Source organism: Erigeron canadensis, chromosome 2 (assembly GCF_010389155.1).
Source record: "Erigeron canadensis isolate Cc75 chromosome 2, C_canadensis_v1, whole genome shotgun sequence".
In the NCBI taxonomy this organism is placed as follows: domain Eukaryota; kingdom Viridiplantae; phylum Streptophyta; class Magnoliopsida; order Asterales; family Asteraceae; genus Erigeron; species Erigeron canadensis.
This window is the reverse complement of record NC_057762.1, coordinates 15,008,821-15,016,204: the sequence shown is the minus strand read 5'-3', so window position 1 is coordinate 15,016,204 and position 7,384 is coordinate 15,008,821. Positions and strand designations below refer to the sequence as shown.

The 7,384-nt window shown below is 32.6% G+C and overlaps 1 long non-coding RNA gene across 1 annotated transcript; it reads right to left on the bottom strand.

Annotated features, from left to right (window-relative positions):
* Positions 1-3,953: 3,953 nt before the first annotated feature.
* Positions 3,954-7,166, bottom strand: LOC122590274. Its single transcript, XR_006322434.1, has 3 exons — positions 6,780-7,166; positions 4,798-4,867; positions 3,954-4,093 (listed from the first exon to the last, which is right to left on the bottom strand). It is a non-coding gene; the product is annotated as an uncharacterized LOC122590274 (long non-coding RNA).
* Positions 7,167-7,384: the final 218 nt, after the last annotated feature.

The window sequence follows — 7,384 nt, the reverse complement described above, 5'->3', positions numbered from 1 at the left end:
AGATTTTAGAACACAGATTAAGCAACATCAAAATCTGACCAAGTTCACCATTCATAATCTTCATGAATTTTTCAAACTCAATGAACACCAAGTTCTAAACAAAGCTTCATCAAGCAAAATGCCAGAAGTTGTATCTGCTGATCCTTTGGCTTTGATTGTTGAAAAGAAGGTTTCTGAAGCTCTTAAGAGGCAAATGGTAGTTGTTTCTTCATCTGATGAGGAGGGAGATGATTTGATGGCTACAAGAGATGGTGTTTCAGATGAACTATATCAAGCTCTTGCCATGGTAACAAAGCATTTCAAGAGGAAATTTTACAAAGCGAGGCCAACAAACAACAATCTCCGCACTTCTTTTACAAGTGCATTTCCCAAGAAAGATCACTATCATCCTAAGAGTTATGGGCAAAGTGAAGCAAGTGGATCAAAGCATGGTGAGAAGAAGGAAGCTAATGAGAAACAAGTTGTTGAGAAGGGTAAAGCATCAGACAAAAAGTGCTACAATTGTGGAATACCAGGTCATTTTACTATTGATTGCAAGCAACCTCGAAAGCGGAACTATGAGTACTACAAGCAGAAGATGTTGTTAGCCAAACAAGTTGAAGCAGGTCATGCATTGCTTGCTGAAGATGACAAATGGCTATTGCTCTTAGATGATGAAGATGAAGATCTCTCTGCTAATGTTTGCTTTATGGCGAGGTTGGCCAAGGACAAAGTTTTGAAGCTGAAAGCACTGATCATGAATACTCAAATCAAATATTTAGCCAACAAAAACAAAAAGTTGCAAAATAGTGTTTCATTTTCTAAAAGTAAATTTTCAAAACTTTTTGAAAAACATTCGAAATTACTTTTTGAACATGATGCTATTAAACAAGACTTTCAAATATATAAAGACAAAGTGTTGGTTAAAGAGTGTGATTTGAATGCCTCTCCTGATTCTAAGTTATTACAAAAATGTCACAATCTTGAAAAGACCATTCATGATCTTGAAAAAGCCAAACAAGATCTTGAAACTCAAAAGACCAATGAATGGCTTCGGGCAAATGCTACACAAATGGATGTTGATATTCTTAATAGAAAGCTCCAAGAAGCTAAACCAAATAATGTTGAACTCGAAAGAAAGATTTCCGACTTAAATCATACTTGTTTTCTAAAAGGCATTGAGATTGAGAATCTTGAAAAACAAGTTGATGAATTTAAAAAGAATACTTTTCTATCAAGAAAAGTTATATAAAGTTGAACAAAACCCTCTCTTGGATTTCACTGCCTATTTCAACAAGTCAAAAATTGACAAAACGGATCTTCTTCTCGGGTTGGGATTTGAAAATATCACTCCATTACAAAAAGCCAAAGAGGAAATTGAAGCTTTGTATGATGAAAAATTTCTTCGACTTGGTATGGTACAACAATTTATTCATCCATTGGATGACGAATTTGAGACTGATGAAGTTGAGAGAATACCTAAAGATGAATTTTTGGTTAATGATGATGCTTTAAATGCTTCGTATAAATCTAAAGAGTCTTCAATTTTTAAATTGGAAGAAATAGCATCAAATTTTCAAAACCAAGAATCTATCGGTAAATCACCTAAACCAACTAAAATATATGTTCCAACCACAATTTTGGAAAAACAAATAGAAGGTTTACAACAAAAAGTTATTAATCACCTAAAGTCTCAAAGTACGATTTCAGAGGATAAATTTGTTGTTGTTGATACTAAGAAAGTTTGTGTGAATGTTTCTACTCAAACTGACCTAAGTACTTTAGTAGACCATTCTACCCAGACTACTTGTGATTCATCTACCGATACCACCACTCAAACCTTAACTGATTCTCTTGAATGTACTTGTCAAAATTCTGCTATTTTAATAGCTGATGATTATGTGCAATCTGATTTATCTGATGAAGAACTTGCACATAGTTTAGTTTTGATATGGTACTTTCATAGGTTTTTCACATGCAATTCAATTGATGAGTTAGTTGTTCACCCTAAGCTTAGTGCTAATATAGGTGTTGATACTTCTACTCAATTTTCTTGTGAGACCAAAGATGTGTCAGTTCAAGTTGACCTAATTTCCGAGACTAACCATGATGTGAAGTTGGACTCCAAAATTCTTGATTCTTCAAAAATTTCAAAAGATTTTGAAACTAATCAACCTCCAGTGAAATTCTTCATAAAAGATGATTTTGATAAATTCATAGAGGGAGAATATGTTTTTGATTCAGAAACTGAGAACAAGATTGAATCTATCAAAATCAAAGTTGATACAAATGAGGAATCTCAAAATCTATTTTTCAAAGCTCCAACTTCATATTATTCAAAGAAACGAGTTAAGACCAAACTCGTCAAGACTGAACCAAAGACAGTTAAGTTAGAAACAAAGACTCATACCCCGGTGAAACATGTCAAAAAGGAACAAGCTGAGACCCCACCCAGAACAAAGTACACCAAAGTGAAACTTCCGAAAGACTATCCTAATGTTTCTCCATCTAGCTCTCAATCTAGTTCTTTACCTAAAGTGTCTAAGTCTAGCTCAGTTTTGCTAAATAAGGATGCATATAACGGTACTACTAGATATAAGGATAGATATGGATGGTTCTCTCATGATAAACCAAAGAAGCAAGAAGTTTCCTCACCTCCAAAAGATCCTAAAAGGATGAAAGTGGTTAAAACCTCTCGTTCTAATCTTCTTAGTTTCAATCCAACAGGTGGAAAGAGCATAACTAGTGGTGCAAAATGGGTTGCTAAAACTTTAGAAGATCACTAGTAATCAAAAGCATGTTGAGAAAAAGAAATATAGAAGGAGGAGAAAGACTGGTAATGGGAGGAAGGGTGTTTATGTTAATTCAAACAATTCATCTTTGATAAAACAATGTTGATTGTGCCCAGGCAAGGCCTTGTGAGCTTGTAAACAATTTTAATTCTCGTACTCATATGGTTGATGTTAATTTGAATGCTTGTAGACATGTTACTTTTAATTCATGTGTGAATGTTCGTACCTTTTATCCAAATGTGCTTATTGATGATGTGCTTGTTAATACGTATGTTGATTCTAAAGCATGTTTGAATGCACGTTTTAACTAACTACCAAGGACCCATCTTCAAGTGGGTACCTAAAGTCGGTTAAATTTCTTTGATTGTAGGAAATAACCATCTGTGTTTGGATACTCGATTCCGGGTGTTCAAAACACATGACTGGAAATAAAGCTTTGCTCAAGAACTTTATCGAACGATTAATGGGAACAGTTCGATTTGGAAACAACAATTTCACTCCTATCTTAGGTTATGGAGATATTGAACGCAATGGAATTGTCATCAAGAAAGTTCACTATGTTGAAGGGTTAAGTCATAACTTGTTCAGTGTTGGACAATTCTGTGACAACAATCTTCAAGTTCTTTTTCGACAATCTCTTTGCAAAATCCAAACTCTAGATGGAGTTGACATTCTTTGCGGTGATCATGATGATAACCTTTTTACTGTCAATCTCGATGATAACCAACCAACCGATAATATTTGTCTCATTTCAAAGGCTACGTCAAAGAATTCTTGGTTATGGCATAGAAGGCTTTCTCATCTAAATTTTCAAACCATCAATACTTTGGTCAACAAGCAACTTGTTGAAGGCTTGCCGGACTATAAGTATGAAAGTGAGCATGTTTGTCCTTCTTGTGCTGTTGGGAAGATTTAGCGGGCTTCCCATAAACAAAAGAAATCTCCAAACTCATTAGCACCTCTTCATTTGCTTCACATGGATCTTTGTGGGCCGATGAAAGTACAAAGCCGAAATGGGAAGAAATACATCTTGGGTATTGTTGATGATTATTCAAGATATACTTGGGTCAAATTTCTTGCATCCAAAGATAAAACAACTCAAGTTTTGATTGATTTCATCACTTCTACTCAAGTAAATCTTCAACTTCCAGTTTGTTACATCCGTTCGGATAACGGAACTGAGTTCAACAATGTCGTATTTAGCATCCATTACATAACCATAATCCTTAATGAAAAACAAACTGTCCGCATTACAAGTCCACCGAATAACAAGCAACACAAATCCAAGAGGCGGTCCAAGCTATGAACCTAATGCTCTAAACCTGAAAAGCATGAAGAAAAAGTGTCAACTACAAGAGTTGAGTGAGTTCATAGGTTTATACTAGCAACACATGTATATTCCATCAACATTCAAAGATGATATGCCATAAAACTTTCAAGAGTTCATTCATAATACTCATACCTAAACCGTATGTTCAAAACACAATGTCCAACCATAATTGATTTCAATAACATTCAGCCAAAGGCATAATTTGATGAGTAAATGCTTGAGCCACTATTAAGACCCTTTCACGTCCAAATAATGATAATAATAACTTGCCCTGATAGATTATGATATAAAGGCACATGCTGTCAATCATGTGCAATAATTAATAATAAAGGAGTCGTGCCATGGAGACGACTAAATAATAAGTAAATAGAGCACCCCACGACCGACACCGTTGAAGACGGCCACGTAGGCGGCCAAACAATCTGTCGCCGCTGATGTAAGTGAGGGGACGAATCCTAGTTGCGCAACTCTCTAACTACAGACCTCAATGAGTTAATAGTAGTGTAGCGGGGACTAGACTTTGACAGTACTCAAGCTCATCATATAACATAGATCACATTGAACATGCAACATATATTCCTTATCATAAACATCCTTTCAAAATATCATTTCACAAAAGAAAACAATTTTATTTATCATGCTTTTCACCCCGAAAGTAAAACATATAAAAGAGTTTGAAAGGGGGCTATGACTCACTTGTTTGAGAGCGATAGAGAGCTGTTCAAATGCGTGAAGAGTGCCTAGTGGTTTCGCCCCTTAAGCAAGCCTAAACCATGGTATTCAAATATACACAACGTAAGTGTGTGTTGCATGAACTAGTAAACTAGATCATGAGATGTACGCTAGTAGACTTGTTCATCTTTGGTTGTTGTTTAATTATGGAATTCAAGTTCATTATAATTTTCACATCATCTGGTTGGTAGATGTTTGGTGATGAAGGTCATTTGTACGATTTTATACGTTTATTGGAAATTCGTTGCTTTGACTTTGTTTTATATATAATTTCCATTGCGTGCTTTGCTTAGTAATAATATTCGACATTTGTGTTCTCATAATATGAATATTGATATATTTTTACCGATTTATTTTTATTCATTTAATTTAATATTATTTAATTAATTATTTATTTATTTTATGAATTTATTAATTAAATAAATCCTTATAATTACTCTTAAATTCTTAGATTATCTCTAAAATTCATTGATAATTATATATGGATTATTTACTGATATTTAAGCCTTTTTATTTGTAATATTATGATTTATACTTATATTTATGCATTTCTATTTAATTATTTAATAATAGTGATTAATTAGTGATTTTACTTAATAAATTACCTTTAAAGTGTATAGTTCTTGTTCCTTTACTTATAATTATTTTTTCCCACTAGGTTTTGGTCACTTTCAACATTGGTTATGTAATTTTGATCAGATTCATAATTTATACAATTTATTAATTAATTTATATATCTTTTAATTACCATTTCAATTCATTAAATCATAGAAATTCTTACAAATCACCACAAAAGCTTTTGTCCAAAAATCTCAAGCCTTATAGGCAACTTATATCAATAAAAAATTTATATCAATTCAACCTATCTTGTGTCTTTGTAATTTGAGGACTTTTAAACATAAAAATCGTTTACCGAAATAACGTTTTAAGCCTCATTTTTTAAGCAATTTAGGTACTTCAAAAAGGATTTTTGCTCTTGTTTCATTTTGTCCAGAAAGTGCATCATATTTTGATGTTCAAGTCGTGAAAGTAGTGGTGGTGTGATATCTGTAATTTTGTGCTTTCGGTTAGTGATTATTATACCCGAAAAGGTGATTTTTTAGCTTGTTATTGCCATGTATCAAATGATTTGACTTTTATCCTTTTGAATAACATTATTTCCAGTAGGTTCATCATATTTTCTTGCTCAAAAGATTATGGTGCATGTGTGCTAAAAATGCATTTTTGCAAGCTTTCGGTTTACGATTTCAAGCATATTTTAACAAGTTTTGATTCAAGTTTTATATCCTTGACATTTTGTAAATTTTTCCAGAATATTTAACATCAGGATTAACATATTTTTCACTTATAACAAGCCTAGCTTCATCTCATAATCCAACAAAAGATCCAACTTTTTAAAATCTAACCAACATGCAATTATCTCAACTTTTTAATAATAAATCTTTATACATCTATAACCCATCAATATAAAAACATACTTTTATGAAAAATTCCAGAAAATTTCCAGAAATATGGACATAAAAACTATATAAAACATGTCCATCATTTCATGCAAAAAGATTATCTTCCAACTATCAAAATATCTCAACACTTTTCATGCTAACTTTTATAGATTTAACTTTCCAACAACGAAAGTCCATATCTTTATCAAATTTCCAGAAACTCATACTTCAAAATATATAAAAACATAACCATCTTTGAAAGGAAAAACTACTTTAAAAGCTATTTAATCCATAACAACACTTTTGGGTCTTAAACTAGCTAAATCCTTGGATCTTTCTTCATGGATTCAACATGCATGAGCATGGAAAGAAAGATCCTATCAACTTTGCCCTCATCAAGTGTATATTCAAAAGAAAACATAAGAAAAACATGAACTTTTGATAAAACCCTTTTTGATATGAACAAGAACAAGATTAATCTAGTAAAGAGATGAAAATATATACCCTTGAAGAACACTTTTAGATGATGAAAATGGTGCAGATTTTCATGGCCTTCTAACCCCAAAAATACCCTTATTCTTTGCTTTAAACAACCCTTAAACCTTGCTTGGAATAACCCTTGTTTAATCCTATAAAAACCTTATTATTATTATTGCTTAAATTTGATTTATGTTCTTGTTTTATTGCTCTTTTAAATCTGAAAATTTCCAGGAAAAAGAAGAAGAAAAGTGTTTTTGGAGAGAAAGAGAGTTGTGTGTGTGTATTGGAAGTGTAAGAGAAATGATGATGGAGTGTGAAAGTGTAAGGTTGAGTGTGGGGATGTTGTACCTTGGAGAAGGAAACTAGTTAATCATCTATTGGTGGTTTGATTTTAGGAAGGGGAAGGGGCCATAAATTTGAAAGCCAAATTCAAATGGGTACATGAATTTTGTTGTTGTATTTTATGTATGCATATCTTATATGTAAGGTGCATGAATGTACTAATTTGTAAGCTTTTATGGTACAACTATTTTCCCACACATATATGTATAAATGTGGCCATGAGTTTTGTTAACAATTGAAAGAGTATTTGGTTTTTGTTAGTTATTATAGGTACATGTATGTGATGT